General features: G+C 39.1%; 1 long non-coding RNA gene across 1 annotated transcript in view; it reads left to right on the plus strand.

Moving 5' to 3' along the window:
• LOC108242832 overlaps window positions 1-19,428 on the plus strand; it is a 38,084-nt gene extending 18,656 nt beyond the window's left edge. Inside the window, exons 3-4 of the long non-coding RNA XR_001808863.3 lie at window positions 14,319-14,396; window positions 17,790-19,428. This is a non-coding gene — a long non-coding RNA (uncharacterized LOC108242832). The remainder of the gene's footprint in view (window positions 1-14,318; window positions 14,397-17,789) is intronic.
• The last annotated feature ends 6,061 nt before the right edge of the window (window positions 19,429-25,489 follow it).

Here is a 25,489-nt window from a genome sequence, read left to right on the forward strand (position 1 = left end):
GTTTCCATCAAATGTCAACCTAATTTCCTGGGTGTGATGAGGGACGTGTCCTACCCTTCGGTATGTGTGGCAGGGTGGAGGATTGTGGTAGTGTGTTGTGTGTGCCGGTGTGTTTGTGTGTGTGTTTATGAAGGGGTGAATGTGGAAACGGGAGGGTTGGCAAGGAAAAGAGAGAGACAAGAGCTGGTGCTGCATGTGGTTCAGTACAGTATGGTTAAATTTATTCTCTGTGGAGGGCTCAAGTTGGGATGGAGGTGCACACATGTATGAAAAGATATTGTTCCGGTTATTAATAGATGGCTTTGGCCTTGTGTTTATGGCCACACATCCAAGCTTATTTGTAAATTCATGTTCAGGTCTTTTGAATGTTTTTTTCAACAGAATATCAAAGAAGAGAAGAAAACATACCATCTATTTCAGGTGATGTTGACACTATTCGATATCCATTCATTCTTTGAGGCATTAATAATACTTTGGAGGCATTTTTTATGCTGGCAGATATGTCTGACCCTCATGACCATCTGATATATTTCAAGTTGCGCAGTCCTGTGAATAAGCCATTGGTTAATGTTGCTGTTTTAGATCAAATGTGTCCTTTGTTTCTTTCTGCCCTCTGAAGCTGTATTTAATTTCCCCAAATTAATTATATATGCTTCCAAATAAATCCAGTGCTCAGTTCCTTCAGACAGACAATATATTTAAATTCTTCACTAAACACAGTGTTTTATGTTATAGCTTTTTTTTAAAAAAACAAAAACAAAAAGCTAGCAACAGCATACACGTTGACATGAAGCCTCTGGTGTTTCTGGTTGTGGTTAAACGTACAACTGATGCTGCACACAGATATTTCTTGTTTTTTTATAACTGTCTAACTGTGTATGCTTGACTTTGAGCATGTGTGTGTGTGTGTGCTCGAATAGCGTTTTGCATTTAGTTTCTTCTCTTTGCAAAGGCAAACTGTACATTTTGTGTTGCAAAATGTAATATGTTTTATTTTTTTTTAAAAGGTGGATTTGCATTTGTCAGTTGTGCTGACGCTGATGTATGCTCCTGCCCCACAAATGTCACATCCCATAACCCTGAAAAATTACACCAGTCCCACCTAATTACGCATATTCATGATGCTGTTTTGCATAGTGCTGGTAGCATATGTCTGTTAGAGGGTGCAGAGCAGAAGGATGTGGTAGAGTGAAAAGGCTCTCTATTCACTGCATTCAGTGCATCTCTGCCACTAGCATCAGCTTGATAACAGTATTGCCGGTTTTTTTTTTCCTCTTCACATTATTAGTTGAGGGAGATTCCTATTTTTTTTGTCTTACATTTTCCCCGCCTGCAGCATGTTCAACTCAATATTTAATAAAAGAAATTAGCTGTGTCCTATATTATGAAGGTCATTTTGAAACTAGATCAAATTTAGCTAATGATCTTACATTGACATTTAAACCGCCTCTACTCTATTTCCTTTTTGCTTTCTTTGTCTGTCTATATCTTTTACTCTCCTTTATTGTAAATGTGATTCACTTGGTCACTGGTAATGAATATGTAAATCAGAAGGAGACTGAGGCTAGCAACGAGAAGCAGTTAAAGCTGTGTCGGAGAAGACAGAAGAAAGTGGATGAGTCTTTGCGACAGGCTCAGTAGCTTATTGCAGCATTCACAAAACAGACTTAATAGACTCGGCCCAGCTGTAACAAAGATGAGAGGGTCCACCGCTTGGATAAACAGCAATTGTTTCAGTCCGGGTTTCCAAACGTGTTCAACAATTGTACTATTGTCCCGCCAGCACTCATTAAGAGACGAACCACAGACGGAGTGAGGAGAAGTGGAGATAGGAGGTGGGTGAATATGGGGCAGGAAGGAAGGAGAAGGAGGGGCGCACAAGGGCGTAAAAAGAAGGGGTTTTGGGGGAAGAGTAGGAGCAGGTGGGAACCTGGCAGGAACAGAAGATGGGGTGGGTGGGGGAGAAAAACAGTCGGATAGGGAAATGGGGAAAGGTGCCTCTCTGATCCCGATCTTTGTTCACTCCTTAATTGCATTTTTTTCTCCACTTCTCACTCTTCTTTCTATATTCCACTCTCTTCGAAAACCTTTCCTCCTTATCTTTTTCTCTCACTCTTACAGTCATGATCCCTTCCTTTACCGTCTGCCCAGTCATTCACTTTATCCTTTCCATTTATCTTTTATTCCTTGGCCCTTTTTTTTGCATTGGTGATGGTGAGGGATGTTTTGCCTGTCATACCATCTTTGTATCACGCTTTCCATCCGGTGCCAGACAGGGAAGCAGGGAGGAAGACAGAGGAAGAAAAAGAGGTTTTGGTGGTTGGTGATGGTGGGCGGGGGTTGTTAAAAACAGAAAGTAAAGGGCTGAGACAAAAAAAAGAGAAAAGATCACACTGATTCCTGTCTTAATGAACACGGGCAAAGGATGATCACAAAAGAATACATTATGCAGTTGAAAACGTAAACATTCACCGAAGAAGGTACACCATTTTTCTAGCTTGGCCACTGAGTCAATCTCAGCCCAGAAGAGTGACCAAAGCAAATCCCCTCAACACAACCATTGTATTTTGCATCCTCAATGCCCAGTGGCTGCAAAATATATTTTTTTTCACAGTGTGAAAGGGGGCAGTGCTGAATTTGCATTTCCGCTACAATTCACTTCTCATTCCTTGAAATATCACCAGGGTTTTGCTACAGTCTAAGGATGGCTCATTGTAATATATGTGTGTGTGTGTGTGTGTGTGTGTGTGTGTGTGTGTGTGTGTGTGTGTGTGTGTAAGAGTGGGGGGAAGGGGTTGACCACATCTAATCACAAAGTTTAGTCTTCATCAACTTTACCTATAAAATGATGTGAGGCTGGTTGAAAACCTATACAGTATCAACACGATGTACCCTCTAAATCTTGACTCCCCACCGGCTGAAAATCTGATATTACAATGTATCTGTGAGTGACACTGACAATTGCACATCCAATTGTCACTTAAGTTCCATCACCAAATCACACAGCAGTTGGTTGAAATTCCTTCATCCTGTTCCCCTTCATGTTTTCCTCCTCTTTCTTCTGTCATCTAGAGGAATAGCTTCAGATAATAACGGCAATCTTTATTGTGAAAAAGGCAAAGAAGTATTTCTGCCTTAACACAGGTGCAAATCACCACTGTCTGTGACGAGCAGAACACACAGTTTTCACTGAGGAACTTTGCTATGATTCCAGTCAGAGTCTGGAAATGGCGGAAATAAACGGAAATGAAGAAACAGCGGAGATAGAAAGACTTAAAAGTGAAGATGCTGGAAGGTTTTTGGTTTTTTTTGTCTATAGACAGGTCATCCTGAGCGAAAGATGGCCTCAAGTATGAGTTCAAAGAATGCCCTATTGCTATTTTTGCCAGAGCTTTCACTTTCTTGAGCAGAGTTATGTGTAAATTGTGGGTATCTGTGCATTAAGTTTGCATTTTTATCACCATTAAAGGCTCATAAAAACCATCTTATAATCTGGACATCTTTTCCGTAAGGATGGCGTTCATCATAGTGTCATGGATTCAGTTTTAGTTTCTAGTCATGCTCATGTCTAATGCTCCAAAAAGTGTGAATTTGGTGAACAAAAAGATCCTATTTTGGCCAGTTCCTTGCTTATTTTGGCACAATTTTGATAGCTTAAATTAATTAGGATAGGACCACGTGAAGTCATTCAAAATCAAAGGCCACAAATGAAAAGTAATTTTAACTATGTACATCATGCATGCATGATCATTCATTATAGTGTACAAAACATCATCTTCCCATATCTTTTATACATATAGGAAGATGATGTTTGTTGGTTTTCAAAGAGATTTGGAACTGTGCTCTTTTGTATGACTGACCTTTAACAAAGAAAAAAATTTATAGTTTTTTTCCTTAGGCTGTTTGTGTACAGTGTATGCTTGCGATTGAGCATAATATTTTATATTCAGGTTTTCTTAGCTATGCGTAGAGCATTAGGTTCTGTCTCCACTTTCTACAAGCTGAAATGATCAGCTCTTCTCATACAAGAAGCATGAGAAGAAAGTGTGCAAATACTATTTCATCTGATTATTCTTACTAAAGCAATAGTTCAGATCTTCTGTTGTAGGGTTCTGTGGAAAGATTATAAACACTTAATATCTTACCTGTTGTAGATTTGCATGAAATGCATTTTTTTAAGGCTGGAGGTGTTTCAAGACAGCAGCAATCCAATTCGATTTTGAAGCCAACTCAGACTAGTCATTTCCTTATCAGTTTGGTCAGACTTAAACTATATTTCTCCAAAACGAGGTTGGTCAAACATCTGTAACAGAGTTGAAAAATAGGTTTATATGTAGTATTATGCATGCATTTTGCTTTAATGAGTGATAATACATTCTATGATTAAGTATGTTTACAATAAAAATACTTCAGCATCAATTTTTTGAAAAATGTCTCCACTGTCATGTTTTTTGTTTTTTTTTTGCTTATTGCCTTTTCAAAAACAATGCAAAACCCATGCAGCACATAAAAAACAAGCAGCTTTTATTGTTTTCTACCTCCAGAGTTAGAGCTAGTTCTGTCCTGTTTATCTGTTTCTCCTTGATCATCTTCTGTGCTCTCTCACTGCTGGGTCTCTGTGGTCATGCCACTGACATTTGTGTCCAAGCAGAGGCCAGTGGGATGGCCTTTACAACCCCTTGCTGGTTCTCCCTTTACCATGAGTACCCCCTACCACCATTCTCAACCCACCACGTCCTCTTCATCTGAGTGCACATCAGTATTTGTGCATTTGTGTGCCTAGGGATTGTCATGTTTGTACAGTGTTTGTGTATTTAAAGCGTGTGCAGTTCACCTGTGATCATAGTTGACTTTAGCCTGTGTTCACAGCAGGGAAACACGGTATAAGACAAGCCTCCTTTTCTGTTAGAAGCAAGGTGAGCAAAGTCATTTATGGAGGGGAGGGGGTCGTGAGGCAGACATACGCACATTTGAAAGAAACTAGGTAACGCAAATGTAGTTAAAACCGAATATCTGTTCTCTTTAAAGTATTTTGACAGAAAATATTGTTTTAATTTTTAAAATAGATTTTTTTTAGAAAGTGATCAATCCTGATGATGTTACATAGTATTTCTTAGACTTGTTTGGTTTACAAGGAACAAAATCCAAACCTCATTGTTTCTTTCCTCAAACACACACTCACACCCATACACACGCAAGCAAATATATAGGCACGCTCAGTGTCCCTGCAGCCATGGGAATGGTGAATGCTAAGGTTCAAGGTCATTTCAAGTATTCTGCACCCTGGGGCGCTCCATTGTCAGTGCAGCACATCCTTCAGCAAGCATGTTCTCAAATTCACAAACAAGACATGTTGGCAGGAACTCATACCAAACACGGCATTTAAAAATATACACATCCAACAGGAAAATGTCTGTCAGGTGTGAACATGACACTACTTTAGTTCACTTGCATACACAAAACAACTGCAAATGTGTGGTCGAAACACAGTTATGCATGCTTGTTTCTGCACCACAGTTTGTCTTTGACTGTGAAAAACTAGCAAGTATCATTGTTAGCAGTTACCCCTGTTTGGCATCAACAAATTATGTCTATATGAATTTATATTTGGTAACAGCAATCATCGAGGCAGAGAGTGAATGTAAGAAAGGGGGTGAGAGCAGCAGCGGGTGTGATTAGCTCCTTTGTTGGAGGTCTGTTAAGCTTCATTGGTTCCAGAGAATAGGTTCCTAATGAACCCAGCCAAGCTTGGGCCAAACTTTGTGCTGAAGACAAACTAAGTTATGGTGGTCCGGCAGAGTGCTGAGGGTGAGCCGACTGACATACAACGCCTGGACATATGGTCCCCCCATCAGGGCCTCTCCAAGCCACTTTCTCATGTCCTGGCTTATGTGTTTGAGTGTGCGTGTGTGTGAAAGCGTCAGAAGGAATACACAAAGAAAGAATATTTATAGTGAGCATTTCTGTATTTGTTAACTCGTTGAGCAAACTGTAGAAAATAATGGTGAAGAAATGGAAGGATAGGGGGATTTTGGGGGGCATTGGGGGGTGAGGGGAAAAGGAAGCTGGTTGATGTTTACTGAAAGCGACAGAGGAGAGAGGGCTCCAGGCTTTGTCTTTACAACTGACCCCAATACAAAATCCTTTCTGGCACATCCTACAGGACACAGAGTAACTGAGTAAATCAGGCCAACTTGGCTTTGGTGTGCCAGTGACCTCACCAGAACAGATGGATGGCAGGATTCGGGATACAAAGGACAAAAGGTTCGAAGATGTTTTGTGCTCTCAGAGTTCATGGAACAAGCTATTTATGTTTGTTATATAGTGGAACATTAGATAGCAAGCAGCTTTGTGCTTGTGTTTTGTGTGTATTCAACCTTGCATTTGTGCCAGTGTGTAAAGAGGAGGTGCAGGTGAGCCTCAGTGTGGTTTTAGGCTAATTTCTCATGTCAGGTTGCGAGTGTGGGGATGGATGTCTTCCGTGTCCCACCAACAAGGCTCTCAGTAACTGAGCCAGCAAGGGGGAGAATGGGCCCACTACAGGGCCACACAGCAGGCTCGAACAACACTTATTCTGCTGGCCAAACTGTCAGCCAGAACAACTTCATTGTGCCCAAAATTGGAGTTGAAAGCAGCTGAAAGCTAGGCAGAAACTTGGGAGAGGAGGGGGCTTGGGAAGGTAGGCAGAAACAGAGGAGGATGCAAAGCAAGAAAGGGAGACAAAAGTAAGGTGGTCTGTGGGAACTCGAGTGACTGAAAAAAGTTTGGGGGGGAGTCCCAGAGAAAGTGCAGTCTTGGGGATGAATAGAGTCAGACAGTGTGAGTTCATTTCAGTGAGGAGAATTCCCATAGATCCCACAGGAGAGGCAGACAGCCGGCAGCAAGGCAGCAGCCTTGAATGGAAATTTATTAAAATCTGTTCTGGGATAAGGGAAATAACAGTAGCAGTTTTGTCTTCCACTGTCCACATGATCACCATATTTAGCTATACTTTCAGTCATAAAAACACACCTTTAGACAATAACTTGTGAGGTGATAGTGTTTTACACTCAACAAACGTGTATCTAGTGTTCCTGTTGAGGTAGCCCTTTTTTGCTACTATATAGATTAAAAATGTAAGAGATTTCTCAAATCTGTGTCATAAATAACCACATGCACGTATATATACACACACACACACACACACACACACATACACTCAACCCACAATCATAAGACAGTTCCCTGCAGACTTCTGCTGCATTGAACCCCAGGAGGGACTCTTGGCACTAGCTTTGAGCTGGGGTCTGTATATAGTACAACAGAAAGCTCCTTTAGACTGACACTAAACCAGTTTAAATCAGTCCAACACTGATTTATGTCACAGTTCTCCTCTTTGTTTCTTCTTCTTTCTCCTGCTGGCTATTGCAAATTCATATTCATGCCCTCTCTGTAACTACGCACAAGGATGAAGAAGTTTACTTACACTGAGTTTTAAAAGATGAGGAAAGGCTGTGATTTTGTGTATCTGGCGAGGCAAAGGTGTGCTTGTGTCATTGTGGTTTCTGTATGTGTGTGTATGTGGACAAAATGCAGAAATGAATTCACACTCTCACACATGTACCACCCCTGTTTGATCCAGAGCTAGCCCTGCAGCTCCCAGAGACTCAACAAAAGGCCTCCTCTATCCATTGTATGAGCTGTGTGTTTCCCAGGAGAGCTCAAGCTCAGCAAGAGAAGGGCCCCAGATCGCTTTCTCCTGACATGGATGTTTATTCGCTCTATGGTCCAGCAGAACACCCTCAAAAGGACTGGCCTGAGCATTTTGACGTGCGTGACATATAGTTTTCGAAAAGCAGAGAGGGGCTGGAGGGTGTGAGAAAGAAAAAAAAGGGAGAGTGAGAGTCTTGACAGATGAACAGACAGACGAGACAGACAGATAGAGAGCCGGCCTGTCTGTGAAGCTGTTCTCAGTGCACTCATATGAAAAAGATTATTCAAGGTGTTCTTCGCCATTTTATTTGCTTCTTGTCTTTACACTAGTCAGCTTTCTTGTCAACCTTGTTCATAAATGTAGATCCCCCCAGTGGGTGGGTAGAGATTTCTTCCTGATCTTGACAAGCCCTCCCATCCCTGACTGCATGCTAATTTCTCCAGAACTACTGAGCCAATGCAAAACAAATACAAACTGCCAGGTGCTACTGTTTGCTGCTTCCGAGGCAGCGTTTCACTAAGTTAGCACATAGTAGTTGTTTTTCTTTTTGGATATGTGATTATTCAGATTGATAGTTTTTGTTGGTATCTGTGAAGTTCAGTCAACACATTCCCAGTATGAAGTTCTGAGCTCATCAAAAAAGCATCATCCTCGACCAGAAAAGTATAACAGTCCTTCAAATCAAGCTCAGTTAACAAGATCTGACTGTTAAGTGCAGATTCTTAGATTTTAAAGTATTTTGGGATGTATTAAATGTCCTCAGCTGCTTCTGTTTTCCTTGCTGACTTTATCTCAGAAGTTTTATATCTCAGCCTTCTTCCCTTTCTTTGACAATATCTAACGGTTTCCTGGAGACTGAGTGTCCCTGCAGGGTTGTTCGTGGACCTCAGTAGAGCCACAGAAGCTGAGAGTTGAAAACAAACATGGGAGGCTGATACTATCTAATCTGCTGAACATCATTATCATCTAAGATATCACTATACTCCATTCCGTATACCTGCACAAGCCCAGCCTCCACACTCTCCCTCTGCTCCCTTTGAGGTAAAAGCTTAGGTGTAGAAGCTGAGAATGAATGTGAGCTATTGTCACAGTGTAACTGGACTCTATAGCATGTTGTTTGATCCTGTCTTGGGCCTGAAAAGCCTTTTTCTTACTTGAACTGACACATCAGCTGGGAGGGTCAGCAGGTAGAGTCTATTTGTAGACTCTACTGTCTGTCGTTCTGTCTGTATTTTATTTATTTTTAATAATCCTCTCTTGGTTTCTTAGCCAGATTCAAAATTTGGGATCATATATTTAGTTACAGTCAAGAAAAGGACACCCTGATTCAGATTCTCATTTTAAACAAGAATATAAGATTTTTTGTGACAAACTACTACTCTAGTTTTCTATCCTTGTGGGGGAAAAAACACTCTTCACATATGGAAAAATTACATGTGGTCAAATGTGAAAGATATTGTTTAGGTATATTTTTCATGGTTATGATGTGTAATGTCTATGCAAATTTCCCAAGAGAAACATATGGAATTACAGTGCCTTGTAAAAGTATCCAAGTATCACACACACATTTTGTCATGTTACAACCACAAACCTCAAAAGATTTTACAGGGGTTTTAGGCAATAGAAATACAATTGTTCTGTGAAGGCTTCAAGAAGTTTTTTACTCAACATTAGTAATCAAACAATCACAAAGACCAAGAAACCCACCAAATAGGTCAGGGATAAAGTTCTTGAGAAGTATAAAGCCGGGTGACATTATGAATTCCATGTCCCAAACTTCAAACATCGTCAAACATCTCACATTTCTATAATTTCCATCATCCTAAAATGGAATGATTATGGCACAACTGCAAACCTATAAAGACATGTCCGTCCACCTAAACTGACAACAAGGAGAGCATTAATCCGAGAAACAGCCAAAAGGCCCATGGCAAATCTGGAGGAGCTGCAGAGATCCACAGCTCAGGTGGGACAATCTGTTCACATGACAACTATTAGTTGTGCACTTCACAAATCTGACCTCCATGGAAGAATGGCATAAAGAAAACTGTTGTTAAAGGAAGGTCATAAGAAGTTTGGTTTACAGTTTGCTAGGGGACTCAGCCATCATGTGGAAACAGGTGAGACCAAAATTGAAAATTCTGGACCAAATCTAGACCTGAGGTGTGTCAGAAAACTAACTCTGTACATCACTCTGAACACACAATCCCCACTATGAAACACAGTGGTGGCAGAATCATGGTCTGGAGATGCTTTTCTTCAGTAGGGACAGGGAAGTTGGTCAGAGTTGATGGGAAGATGGAAGAAAACTTCTTAGAGGCTGCAAAAGACTTGATTGGGGTGGAAGTTCACCTTCCAGCAGGACAATGACCCAAAACATACAGTCAGAGCTACAAAGATATGGTTTAGAGTTGGTTTAATTGAAGGTATACTTTCACAAGACACTGAACACGTAAGACGCATGGGATTACAAATTTTCTTGTGTTTTAACATTTGCCACATGTCCTCAGGTTTTTTTCACATATGTTACTTGTTTAGATAGCTCTTTAAACAACCCAGGTTTGGATTAATAGAGTTTAATTCTGTAGTTAGCCATAACACTTCCTGTGCTAACTGAACCTGTTACTGAACTGAACTTGTTATTTATGCTTGTTTATATTCACGGAGTTACATACAAAAAAACGTATGATTCTAAATTTACTGCATAATAAAGGTTTGTGAAATACTATTGGGTTGATCTGCTGGTACATCTTTAAGATTGGAGTTGTTTAAAGATGTCAGCAGTCTACTTTAGTCTTGGCCTGGCTCATACTTACTGTTAGCTTATCAGACCAGTCAGAATTAAACTGTTTGTCTAAATTAAGACGTTCAAAGAACTATTTGCAACAAGTAAGATATTAAAGCAGAAGATCTGAAGTGTGCATGTTTTGTTTTGTTTTGCTCTCTTCCTCCATTTATATACACAGGGCCTTGTTTTACCTCGCTCTCTGCAAAGACACTTGGGTTACATCAATCACTTAAACCTATAGTATTGCAGTACAAAAGAAAGTGCAACTTGGAAGTGTGTAGATGGCAAAAGGTTTCTGAAATTCTTTTACATGCTTGCAATACTTCACATATTGCATCCAAGCTCTTGTAGTTTCGCTGTTTATGTAACATGATTTTTTTTTATTTACATTGCTATATACAATGTAGTCTTGAATCTTTTGGAAGCTGACTTGTTCTTCTGTGTTTTTGTCTTCTGTTTTGATTCTGTACACCCAGTTTATGAACAGTTTTGGTGTTCAGTGTGGACAATGTGAATGCAAAAAAAAAAAAAAAAAACACACTCGTCCCATTATGCTGACTCTTTGTATGCCAGCTCTCCTCTCTAAAAGGTATACATGAAGGATGGAAAAGGAGGGGGTAGAGTTGTGCTGAAGGTTTTTTTTTTTTATGCGTGCACACACATTCACACATTTGTGCCCTCTATACCCACTTCAGACAGAAGAAACTGTACCTGCATTTGCATAAGAATAATTGACACTTCAAATTAGCCTTCCAATCAAAGAGGATTATTTTTCTCAGCATATGTGCAGGCAGTGAGCACTGCCATACTGGAGAATATGAAAGGGAGGGCAGAGAGAGTGGGAACGAGAGGGGGGGGGGGAGCATGTCATAGAAGATTAACCCTTTCATTTCCTCAGCTCAAGCTGGAGAAATTTTATGTGCCTTTTTATTGCTATGATACCATGACATACAGTTTTTAAAATGGCATTGTAGGAAAATATGGAATTTTTTGTTCCATAAATCAAATAATCCCATAACTTTCTGATAGAGAAGAATGTTTTTTTTTCTCTGATTTGGTAGGTATTTTATTTTTAAACAATTTGAGTGTGCTCATTGTATTATGTGCAGGTTTATACATCCATATTCATCTTGGCAGCGCAGGGCTCAGGTCAAAGGAGTGAGTGCTTTTGAACAAAGTGTATAAGTGTGCATATCACATCTGGATGGACCTTCACAGATTGAGGGTTTGATCATATTAAACCATTAAAGCAATGTTGAATTATTGATAACAGCTAATGAAAAGAATCAGTTCAGGATGAACCCTAGCCCCGAGGCAAACGCACACTTTTATACGTACACACACATTTTCCTGGTGCAACATCAGTTTAAGTTTTTCTCAGGCAAGTGTTAAACAAGTGTTCAATTATTCCGTTTCTTTCATCTTGATTTAGTTGCATTGTGATCCGTTCCATTTGAGATTGAAGAAGGCCACAACACTGCAGGAGGAACATCTGCTGTGTGTGTTTCCAGGCCTTCCTGGGTGACAAGAAGAGGGTTGTTTTAAAGTCGAGCCAGTTTTCAGGGAGAATAAGAGACGGAGATTTCTTTTGGGGGAAGGGGTAGAAAAAAGGGGGCTGAGGGTTTAGGGATGGGTGGGGGGAAGCTTGGCGCCAGCCCCTCTGAAGCACTCAGCATCCCCCCACTTCTAAGATGGCGGATGTGTCTGGGTGTATCCATGACAACCTCACTGCATGCAGGGATACACCACAGCAACATGGCAAAGAGAAGAAGGAAAGTTGATGTGTGAATGTGTGTGTGTGTGTGTGTGTGTGTGTGTGTGTCTGTGAGTAGATAAATTTGGGCACATTTGCAACATTATTATTCACTCAGTCAGGTTGAAGCTGCATTCAGCTCGAACACATTTACTTTAGCCAAAGACTGATCATTTCTGCTTTTATGTGAGTGGATTATTTTGACAGGTTGTATGTCTGTACAGGAAGACACCTTCTTGCTAATGTTGGTATGACATTATTGCCTGTTGCTAAAGGCAAAAAGATGATAATGGATAAGGTTTTTGCATGTGACTCTGTGTGTCTGTTTGTCTTTTGAGTTAGCAAAATAACTCATAAATCACTGGATAGATTTTAAATAAACTCAGAAAGTAATCACTGGATGTACATCAGCAACTTATTAACTTTTGGAGTCATTCACATTCAAGATTGCCATCACAGCTTAGCCATCTTAGCAAACACAAAAATGTCTGTAACACAGTCAATTTTACAGCTATTGAGCTAAAATTAGATGTGTTGGTAACTGAGAGTCATACCCAATTTATACTCTGAGCATATATGATTACACAAGATCTGTTTTTAAAACTTTGCCGTTAACCATTGTAATCATCTTTGTCTGTTTGTTAGGGAAAAAATCCCATAAAGCACTGGACAGATTTTATGGAAGCTTTGATAACATAATCATTGGATGTATATCCATAACTGATTACCTTTTGGAGTTAATATAATTCAAGATGTCCACTGCAGCTGAGTGACATTACCAAACACAAAAGGCTATAATTCATCTAATTTTACAGTCATTAAATCACTCCCAATACTTACTTTAATTGCTACACATTGTGCAAAATCTTTGCTTAAAACTTTGGCTTTAACAGTTCTTCTCAACCCTGTTTGTCTGTTAGCAAACTATCTCATGAACCACTGGATGGGTTCTAATAAAAAAAAAATAAAATAAAATAATAATCATTATATGTACATCTACAACTGATTAATTTTTAAAGTCACCCCAATTAAAGATGGCTGCCCCAGCTAAGCAATTTTTGAAAACACAAAAATGAGCATGACTCAGTCAATTTTACAAATATTGAGCAATGGACATGTTAGTAGCTGAGAGTCATTATTAATATATACTCTGGGTGCTAATAGATCTTGTAAATCTTGCAACATTGCATTAGATTGGGCATAATGTTGTTTTAAAGTTTGACCAAAACTGCTACAATTCCATCCTTGTCCTCATAAGATGATCTTACTTTGAACCACCTTGTTGCTGAAAAGTGCTTTATAAATAAAATTGACTTTGACTTGACTTTAAACTCTGGCATGAAAAGTGGCGAGTGATATGCATTACTTCAAAGAATGCTAGGCCTTTATTGATATATATGATATTATGTCCCAGACACAGAGAGTTGCACTCTCACATTCACTCAGGTCAGGAGTCCTTACTGTCCAGCAATCACGTTGGCACACACATGGAAGTTTACACGCTTGCACAGATCAAGCTATTTTGTAAAAAACTCTTGTAGGATGGCATGGATTCTCTCTCAAAAAGTAAACTTGCTCTGATGAGTTCATGTGTGTTCTTGTTTGTGTGAAGAGAGAGAGAGAGAGAGAGAGAGGCAGAGATGCATGGAGGGATAAAGATGCTTTATGGAACATGGGTCATGTACTGTTTTAAATTTTTAAATCCATCCCTTTGACCATAAACACACTCACAGGTTCACACATGGATGTGGAGCCAAACTAAGATCCTGTGGGAGTGTATTTTTAACCCTGACTGCCTGAGCATTTTTCTGAGGGGTTAAAGGGCCGGCTGGTGAATGCAGTAAATAATTCACAATCGTTGAAACTCTTTCAATGTAACCTCCGACTGAATGGGGGAGGGAGACCTAAGAGACTTTGCAGTGGCACACCACAGTCTAACTTAATCCTGCTTACTGTACAAACTATCCAGAAACATGTACTCTGGCAGAATTTTCTTTTTTTTATCATGTCGAAGGCAATGCAGGATTTATGAAATGTGTACAGCACTTAACATTACACTCATTCTGTGTTTGTTTGTTTTTTAGGTTGAACGAAGATCCCGTCCTATAAATGACTGGAGCCTCTTCACTGAAGACACCAAGAATTTTCAGCTGATCTCCGAGGTGAGCAGAGCTCTTTCAATGCTCTTGTCATCTGGGCTACATTTCAGAAGTTTTCTGCTATAAACTCGCAGTATCTGCATCTTTATTTCCCTCCAAGTTTAAAGTGCCTGCGAGACAGTTTGAGTGACACTGCTTCATGTCAAATGGCTGATTGTCGCAGATGCAGTGAGAAATGCTGTGCTAATGAAATCGTCTGACCCACATTCTACAGTTCTACCCATTTCTCTAGAGACACAGAAAGGGCATTTATACAGGTAAACCATGACTGGTCCCTAAAGTGAAAAAAGGGTTTTTTTTCAGAAGGAAGAGGAGCATCCATTATTTACCATGCTGTGGTTGCTAGACACTTAGGAGATAATGCAGTGCTTCAAGCATACAAAACACACAGCTTCCTCGGTGCTGGCGAGGCCATTGTTGTGTGTTTCGAGCATGTCTGTTTCCATCCATACCGACAGATGAAAAAGAATATGTCTCCCAAAGGCTCACAAGCATGGACAGAGATAGAGAAAGATGGGGAGGTAGAGAAACAATAGTGAAGAGACCTGTTTGTGTAGTTTACAGCTCTGTGTTGGTGTGGTGTTTATGTCTTATATGTGTGTACCACATATGTCTAAAAAGAAAATACTTTGTCCTACATTGTGTGTTAACAAAGTAAACTTCTTTAATTTGTGTATCTGTTTATGCATCTTATTTCTCCTGGACAAAGTCTCCTGGACTGAGTCTTTTCCAGTCTTGATAGACTTCGGCAGAGTTTTACTCTCTAGCATCAGCTGCCTCCTCACAGAAAGTGGTAGAATTTGACTGTCTGCTGGGAGTAGTTTGCAAAAGGAAAAGAAAAAACGCCATCATCCAACTTTTTTTTTTTTATTATCAAGCTTAGGGCAACACTGAATAACTCTTTTTGCCTTTGTCAACATCTTTAGAGACTGTTTGACATAAAATTCCTTTTTTGTGAATGAGGAGAATGCACTTCCTACATTTTCTGAGCAACATTTCATGTTTGGTTTACAAAAAAAAACAGTCAGGGTCATATATTGACTTAAGTGACATACAGTATATACAGATTTGTTTATTTATTTATTTTTTATCATTTTGTACATTTAGTTTAATGTTCATATTATTTGGGAAATTGACCTTGACACTGAAAATATACAGACAAATACTGGTCAACCTTTAACCTGCTTTCAATAACCCCTGGTTTGGTTCAGTTAAACTAGTTCCTGTGACCCATGCAGACAGTGGTCCGAGTCATTATGTCCATATTAAAAATAATAATTTGTTGGTTATATTTCAGTAACCTCTTCACATTGCCTATGTCGATGTGAGTCTGGAGCTAACTGCATTCCTTGGTCTGTAGAATATGAGTCAACCTTATAGCCTTGCTTTAAGTACATGGCTTGAATAAGAATAATGGGTATTATTCTAGCTGGTGACATAAACACAGACTTCCTTCCAGTCATTCTGATTTTTTTCCATGCAACTCATTGTATGTTTTGTTTTACTATCGCGTTTTTTTGTTGTAATTCACTAAGAGTTCACCTCACTGTTGGCGTCTTCTGTAAACACAGATATTAACTGTAGATCAGGATTATGCGTAGACAAGCCCACGCTGTTTCTACTGCGATCAGCTGTCACACATAGACAGGCAGGCAGTTTGTGCCCCTAAGATGCTGTGAGCAGTAAGATTGGTGTGCTTGGATTGTTTGAGTCTACCTACCTTTATCTGCTGTGAGTTGTGTTGCTTTTGGCTGCTGATGGCCCAGAGACCCCCCGCGAACCCAGCAATGCTCTATACTGTCAGCCAGACGTCTGAAAGGAAGCCAAGGCAAAACAACATTTCTGTATTTTTCTAAATTTATTTAGCATTTAGCTATTTAGCTATTTAAGACACTTTGAGTTTCTGACAAGATCAACAAATATAGAACACTTCTGCTGCAGTAATTGGACCTCGATGTTATGTGCTGCTCTGATACTGCTATATCATATAAAAACAATTACGCTACATATTTAAAGAAACCGTTTAAATCTTTTGAAATGACGCTTTGTGAACAGGTTATGAACAATTATTATCTTACCTGTTGTAGATAGCTCTTTGAACAATCTATAATTCTGATAGGACAAATGAGCGAATGGCTAGTTTGAGTAGAGTTGAGACCAAAATGAATTGTTGTCGTCTTTAAAGAACTCCAATCTCAAAAAGCTTCAAATTTTAAATTATATTTTATAAATGTTTAGACTGCTCTCAGTTTTACATTACATGGTTATTCAAGCAGAAACATGATATTTCTACTGGAAGTGCCCTCGGCTGCATTAGAAATGCTACAGCTAGTTGATGCTGTTTGCATTTGTAAAAAACTATAGATCTCATGGCCATGTAAATGCTTATAAAAAAACGTTTGTATAAATCTCTATATACATTTATAAAGTGGAGTTGTTTGTAGATGCAAGCAATCCACTTTGGTCTTTGTACCCCTCAGACTAGCTGTTAGCTCGTCAGTCCTGTCAGACTGAAACTCTATTTCTCCAAACGGAGGTCATTCAGTGACCTACTTAGAAGAGATAAGATATGAATTGTTCAGAACCTTTCCACAAAACCCTACTTTAAAAGATCTGAACTACTTCTTTAAGGTGTAAGTGACTCACTCAGCCCACCTTGGTATTTCTAAAGACACCAACTGTTCTGTGTAGTCATATACATTCCTGTCTTTGTCAATGAGTGGTATAGTTATGAAAAAATGTATTACCACAATGCTCTTTTTGAAGCAATGAAGTGTCAAATACACCAGGAGTAATGCAGGAAGGCTTGACTTGTCAGTAACCTAGGTTATAGTCATTGTGCAGGAAATCTGACTGACGAGCTGTTCCTCAGACCTCACAGTCCAACTAGACAGTAATAAGCAGCTGTAACCCAGAGACACTCCCAAGCCTGTGTCCTCAGCTACAAAAACCTTTGCCGGGCATCTTATCGGGTTCTAAGGATATCATGTAAGACAATACATGTGAGAAGTGCAGAGTGAACAATAGGGGGAAAAAGTGCAGTGTGTTATGAGGGGGAGTAGTGTCAGAGAATATTACTAAGGCCTTTGTTGCCTTCAAGTACATTGGGAACTCACAGTTTATAGCACTCCTTTCATTCATGGCTTTTGCTTTGGGATGTGATGAAATTCCTCATCAAGTGCTGTCCCTTATTTTTTTAAAATGAAAAAACTTTATACACTGAGGTTGTATCTTTGTTATAAATAAAATGTAACTAACTCCTGCTCCTTCCAGCTTGGAACCTCACTGTTTTCGCTATTTTTCGTTAAACAGATATTGGTTTAATAAAATGTAAAACAGTCTAAATGGACAGTTGAGACTTAAGTAATTCATTGTTTTCATTTGTCTCTTTTATAGGTGACCGAACACTTCTGGTGAAGAAGACAGGACTAATTTTTGGCAAGACAGAAGAGTCAAAATCTCCATTTTTGCTTTTTACAAAAGCCACTGGACTCTTTGTTGGTGCTTTTCCTTTAGCTGTACAGGATTCTTGGCTGTTGGCAAACTTCCAAGTATCCTTCATGCTCATCTGAGAGTTAGGAGTTCATAACCCACTATGACTTGGTTTTGAAATTCATCAATCATTGCTTTTTTATATGGGCGAACACTTCCTAAAACAAGCTGAAAATCTTCCACTCATTATAACTTTATTCATGTAAATGACGGAGTTTGTCAAGTACATTTTTGACAACTAAATAAAGACATTCTTTACCTTAAATGGTGTTCTGGGTGTGAGTTATTTTCTCCTTTCTGTGCAGCATTATGGCACTCCAGGTAAAGAACAGTATGCTTGACATAATTGGGTCCTACTTTGTTGTGAAAAGAGCTCGCAAGCTGATAAAAGCTGGCAACGTGATCAAAGCATCGACGTGTCCCGATCAACATCATACACCTGACATAGTTGTAGTTCATCCAGACGAAATAACAAAATTTGAGGAAGCACATTTCAAGCAGCATCAAAAAGCCACTCTGTTTTGAATATGTTGCAGTCTACAGCGTGAAACATTTGATGTACTGATGTCTGTCAAATAAAATGTAACTGTATCGCAACAACTGCAATCTGAACATGGTTTTGGTTTCTTTTGTAAGAGAAGAAGGTGCAATGTAAAAGTTGACTCTATTCACACATCTGGGAGAAAGAAAAAGATGATTCTTAAAGAAAAAAATTCTATTTTTCTCCCTCTTCTGTATTTTTTCTAAGTAATTACTCAGTGGCTTTCTGCTTCCTTTTTTCCTTCCTAATTCTATTAATTCTTTCTGACCTCCTTACTGAATACTCATTCCTACTATATTTCTCAAACTCATCCTATTTTCATTTCCTCCACCAGCACCATTTTTCCTACAGGCTCATCTATCCTCACTTCTCCACCTCCAGCCCTCACCCGTTCATTTGCCTATCGCTTCCATTCTTTCGTTCTCTCCCCCATTGTATTTCTCTCCCTCTCAGATGTCAGATTTCAGTCTAGTCTTTCTCTAGCCCAGTCATCACATTTTTCACACAGCCCCAGCCCTTAATAGGGCCTGTATCATCATATCATATCATGTAGAATACCTGATCATAGCGAGGGATGAAAGATGGCCTCCACCTATTCTCTCGCAGAAACACACACACACACACACACACAAATGCTCGAGTGAGTGGTCTTATGGGACATGAATCCAAACTGATGGCTGTGTCTGTGTACATTTTTGCACCTCATGTTTGCAGCACAATGCTGATGGGATTGTTATACTGTGACAGGTGAGATGGTGTGTGTTGCAAGACTGTCCAGTGATGTTTGTATCAACTGCCGGGGGCTTCTGTGATGAGACAAAGGATGCCTTGGAGCCAATACTGTCAAATCTTCAGGTAACCATCAAATTAAAGGAAACACCACCAACAAAAAAATGTTGTGAGAGTGTTAAAGTAACTCACAGTTACTGCCATATCAAGTGGAAAAAGTATTTTTCTCTATAAAGCTTTCCTACCTACTGTGGACCTTCAATGTACACCTAAACATAGTGTACAAAAATATGTGGTTTTACGTTGAGACTAAGTTCATATTGACCATCAGTTCCATCTGTTTCCATGAAAGTGCTGATGTTACGAAAAAGGGCATATCAGCAAAATGCAGCAGTGCAGAATAAAGCTGAAACGATACTGACTGGGCTAAAGCATTCACAGGCCCTGCTGGGACATAGTATGCAGTCATTGTAAAAATAAAAATAAAAAAACAGACAAAGTAGGTAAATTCATTTATTCATCACATTCATCGTAAATTCATCACATATAAAGTTAACAACCATTAGCCAATTCCACTGTTTTTTTTATTTATAATGGAAACAAAGTGAAGTCAGGTGTGAAGTGAAGTGTGAAGAGTTTTGACTTTTGAGGTAAACAGAACCCAAAAATATATATTTTTATTACTAAGTCTTCTTGATGTATGTGAAGTATTTTGGACATGTATAAGTCAAAACTGAAAGAAACAAATAAATAAAAAATAGCTAAAAAAAGAATGTATCTTTTGTATGTAATCTTGATTTCCTGAGACTGTATTATTGAAATGTATTGCTTTTGTGATTGCTTTATTTTTGGTGCTTAAACCAACTACATACCAATGTAAGTATTGCCTAAAATAAGTTTGTAAAAGTGGAAGAGCGTTTGATTCAAATCAGCCTAATTTGGCTAAAGTTTTGTGTGTGTGTTTGTTTTGCCACCATCCCCTTCCTTTGCTAGAAATGAATTTTTTGTGGTTTTCTTTCCTCCACAGTTGAGCCACCACAGCGATTCTGTGAGGAATGGCATATATGCATCATGATTTGAGGACTTGTGTGTCCAACATAACAGCCTCTCACTTACTTTCTGTCAGCTATTTGTAGTCATTTGTGGTTTATAGAGCTATAGTCGTCTGCAGACATCTGATAAGAACATTTCATTGTGGTCCTTGTTCGGCCCTGGACTACACATTTATTGTTCTATTTTATTTTAGATATATATTTTTAGCAAATTAGAAAAAAGTCAAGTAGTTCCTTGAGCAGAGTTACTTCTGCTCAACATAAGTCAAAATTGTAACGTTTCCTGAACCTAAGCAGGAGGCATTTTCATTTCTCTTCCCAGGCATTTCTTTGTGAATTGGTTCATGTAGGAGAATACCATGTTTGTAACACCGTTGCCTAACATGGCTCACTTAAACTGAAGGCTTAATTAAATGCAAAATGTAAGCCTACAGACGTGTCCCACTGTTTTCTTTACACTGGGGTGTTTTTCTCTCTTATCTAAGAACATGACCTTGGTAATTGTTCACAAAGAAAAGGAGTAAAATAACTTCTGAACTCCATTTTCTGATAGAACTTTTCTGCTCCTTTCTTTGACTCCTTCCTCTTATTTTTTCTCAAGACGGCACAGTATTTCACTTTTATCTACAGATAGCAGGACTTTCTGTTATCTTATTTTGTTTGGGAGAAGATTCAGCAGTTGTATCCACTCCATGATCCCAATAGACGACAAGCTACAGAACTCCAAGTCGGCAAACTTTACACAGAGAAAAATGAGGTCTAACTGAAACTACTCATTTTCTTTATTCTCCCAGGAAATCTGGTAACCACAGATATCGGCTGTACAGTGTGTGTCAGTGCTGTAAAATAGAAAACAGGGTGCTGTGTGTCTTTCAGCAAGCAGCTTGTTTAGGATCTGAAGATGAAATCTGGACCCGGAAGCAGAAATGTCACGGAGTGTGAGGATGCAGAAGTCAAAAGGACATCAAGAGAAATTCACTGTAAAAATGCTTTCAAATAAAAATCTCTTTCAAACCAAGTTTGTTTGACTACTTCCTCTGTAAAAGACAGAATTGATTAAATGTCAAAAAGACATAGGACACATATTGAACAAATGTTGAACTTTATTATTAAACAACTCAAATAAATGTTAAGACATTGCTGATACACAAATACCAACTGTTTTTTCTTTGGAGACATGATCCTGAGTTTTGGTCATTCAGTCTTACAGTGTACAGTACATTCAGCCAAATATTAGGCACTGAGACTTAAAGACTTGCAAATTAAATAAATAAAGCTTTCTGAGCCTCCATTTTACTAACCCATTTTTTAAAGAAAATGTACTAAGAACAAATTTACTCTATTTTGAACATTTTGGAAATCCTAAAATTTGTTTCCAGGAGCCAATTACACAAATTTGAATAAATAAACAGGCAAGAAGCAAAATTTCCAGAATATGAAATACTGTTTTGAAAAGTTCTACAAGCAGCAGATTATTATTATTTTTTTATTTTTTGCAGGTGAGGGTGACAGTAGCCTCTGCCCTTGAGTATGGTTTGGTTGAGGCTCATCAATTTCAACTCTTTCAAGAAAACCATAACACATATACAAACACTGAAAAAAAATATTTCTCTGTGCAAAACATTTTAAGTCTTTCAAGTCTTAGATCACATAATGTTTTGAAAATACACTCACTGACATAAAAACACAAGAAATTGTGCAATTTGGACATAATTTGATACACATGCAAACTAGTGATGAGTATGTACATGATTTGATTTACAAGGAGCTGGCACGTCAAGCAGGAGCACCAGAGGGCATAAATGATGGCATCACAAGTGGAGCGAAAGTTGAAGAAATTCTGGGAGGTTGGGATAGTGGGTGGTAGAGAGGTCGCCTTCCAGTCAGGGGCTCTGGAGTTCAATCCCCAGCCTCCAGCATACCAAAAGTCTCCTTGGGCAAGACACTAAACCCCCGAGCTGCCCCTGACCCATTCATCAGTGCGTCAGTGAGAACATAAAATAAGTGCTGTATATAGAGTGTAAAATATATAACAGAAAGCACTGCGTGAATGTATGTGTGAATGGGTGAGTGAGAAACATTGTAAACACCTTTAACAACTTCCCAGGAGGAGTTAAAAAAAAGACTTTATAAGTGTGGACCAGTAACTATTTTTTACTGTTATCAGGCAGTTGCCAGAGAACATGACAGTTAGTCAAAACAGTGAGTGAAGGTCACCAAACAGATGATACCTTGCAGATACATTAGACGTCATTACCAGCACTTAAAGGAGATTTATAGGGGTTGCATTGTGCGATTGCATGAGACAGGGTGGTTTTATCATGTAACTTCTCGAAATGTGAGGTGCAGATGCCAGAGTGGCCTCATGTTAGAAACAGTGGGTACATGAGGGCAACCACACATGTAGTAAAGTTGCCAGTTGCCCAAGACAAACCACACTAAAGGAGGATTGTTATACTGTGAACCAAGCAGTATGACATTTGCTCCCATCATCCAAACTTGGGTATTAAACCCTTTTCAACACAACTTGTCATCTAATCTTAGATTTTACATCTTACCCCTTTTGATACAGCACCCTGATAAAGTCTTTTAACAAGGCAACGCCAGTCCACAGCTCTGTGTTGAGATTGTCCCATTACGAGCCATGTCCCCCAATATTTCCTCAATCGAACATGTGTGATCAGCTCAGACATCAACTCTGACCCAGTGGCGATCTCCCAGTTATTGAGTGCCAGTTCGAACAGCTGTAGGCGGACTATAACACAGGATATATGCTTGTGCCCAGGCTCAGGGGCGTGCCACACCCTACTGGTATGGGACCAGCGGTGCGCCCATACTGCCAACTGCATTATTCATTTGATCTGCTATAATCATTGGAATACAGTTACATGACCTGTCATCATGTGCAGTTTTGTTTAATTTCCATGACTCAGCCTGGGTGCTTAACATTTTCTGTCAAAGAGTGCATGTGTGACTTCTGGAAAAATCTCAGTGCCTAAAGGCCAAGGCTGGATACCAGTTGTTTGAGTGCGACCTCTGAGCCAACAGCATCAAAAGAAATTTTCATGTCATTATAAATCCTTAAGCCACATTGGCTCAAGAGTACCTTAGTAAACCTTCTGACTCAACACAGTCTGGGCTGCACTGCACTGTACTGCATCCAAAAAATATAGCTTGAAACTGTATTACACAAGGAGGAAACCATAAATCAATTCTGCACTGAAACACCGCCAAGTTATCTGGGCACAAGCTTATCTCAGATGGCCCAAAAGAAAATAGACTTGTGTTCTGTGGTCAGAACACGTGTCCAATGTAAAATGTTGTATTCAGCAAAAATGAACACAATTTGTTTTTGCAAAATTACAACAATTAGTATCTTCAATGCAATTTTTTTAAATTGTATTTAAAAGGACAGGGAATGAAGCAAAAATGATAAATAAACCTCTTTCCTAGTTTTTCTTTGAATGTCAGCTGGACAGTGAAGACATTTAAAATGATCTCCTTTTGCATTTATGTTTGTTAAACAAAGTTTAAATCAAAGTAGATTTCAGCTTTTGCTGTATTTGAGAACGCTTCCCAATTTTCTGGAAAGGCTGTTTGTGAGCAGGAGTCTTGGCAATTCACGACAGAAAACATAACATAACCAACAAATATTTCATTGTTTCTTTCTAAAGCCAGGAAATGTTGGTGAGCTGATGTCCTCTTTTTCTTCTTCCATAATGATGACATCACAGCAGACCCCTATCACTGTCTCAACATGCTGAGGCTGCCTTGTCAATGCTGGACAAGGACAAAGAACATCGAGTATAACACGTGTGAATGCTCTGTGTGCGCCAGCGTGCACATGTGTCTTTCTCTTTTTGTCCAGTTGTGATTGATTTTGAAGTGTAGAATGTTGACAGAATGTTCAGCTATCCCAGGAGGTGCAAGACCATGGGCCCGAAACAGAAGAGCAGCCATCACTTTCTTCTTCTTCCCCGCGCTCTCCCTCATCCGCCCTCTCTCATTTGACACATCTCTCCGCTATTCAGTCTTTTCCCGCTTGCTATTTTTACCCTGCTCTCTGTTGGTTTTATTGATAGGTGATATTGATATTTATGGCTGGCTAAAAATGAGCTGCCGTCTTGTAAGTGAAAGGTGGGGGATTCCTTATGTGGGTCAAAAAAAAGAGTCAGACATGCTTGCTGATTTTCTTTGAATTCACCGCTGCTTGAGTTTATACCTCAGAGATGGAGCCTCTGTCAAACTCCCATCCGTAGGACAAAAAGAAAAGTAACACAAAAGTGAAACACAGTGTTTCGTTCCAGATTTTGTCTATTAGTCAAAACATATATATTTATGAACTCTCTATTCATTATTCCTTCTGTATGTGGCGCAACTATGTATCTTAATGCATTGATAGAGGTGAGAAACTAAAGAATGAACATTTCAATAAAATGTTATCTTGACTCTAAGACTACAAAGCATCAATAAATATGTAAATCACTATTCTTACTAATTATCAGTAATTAAATTAGATTGATGTTATTAAAAAAATTAGTTCAAATCCAGCTCGTAGTACATCCAGTTTGGTTTATTTATTTTTTATGCTTTAATTTGTTCATATGGATTTAAGATTAAAATTCTTAAACTGAATGGTACTGGATCTTGTGGACTGTCTGGTTGTCACAGGGACCAAACCTAACAAAACAGAAGTCAGTGATCCTTTCTGCTCCGCCATTAGTGATGTCATGTTACCCACTCCTGGGGATCCAGCTTTGTTTTCCCATCGTGCCCTCGTTGCCTGCTGGTTGGTTTAAAGAAGCTGTATTCTTCTTCTTCAGCCTTTCAATTATACCATGCCCTGTAGCAGCAGCGCTGCACCCTCCACATAAACTAAGACAGGAGCCAAGCGAGTGGGAGGAATTGATTTGAATTTGGCGTCTAATGGGTGTTTTGGTGTTCCTGTAGTGTCTCTGCGTGTTTGTACTTCGACTGGCTGATTTTAACTCCTCATGACTACAAATATTCCTCGTTCGGTGTTGTTTTAGAGAGATGCACTAATACAGAGGAAGAAGGGAAATTTAGAGGTTATGTCTGGAAGGAGAACCTGAAGCGACAGATTCAGGTTTGCATGAAAAATAAATAAATAACTTGAAACTTGACACTCAAAGTGTCAAAATATTTCCCTCTCAATATCAGCTTTACAACACACAAAATCAAGCTACAGTAAATAGTTTAAAAACAATCACAAATGCAGCTCACTTGGTGCTTCAACGGTATCACATATTTTTGAAAAATGA

Source organism: Kryptolebias marmoratus, linkage group LG1 (genome assembly GCF_001649575.2).
Source record: "Kryptolebias marmoratus isolate JLee-2015 linkage group LG1, ASM164957v2, whole genome shotgun sequence".
In the NCBI taxonomy this organism is placed as follows: Eukaryota; Metazoa; Chordata; class Actinopteri; order Cyprinodontiformes; family Rivulidae; genus Kryptolebias; species Kryptolebias marmoratus.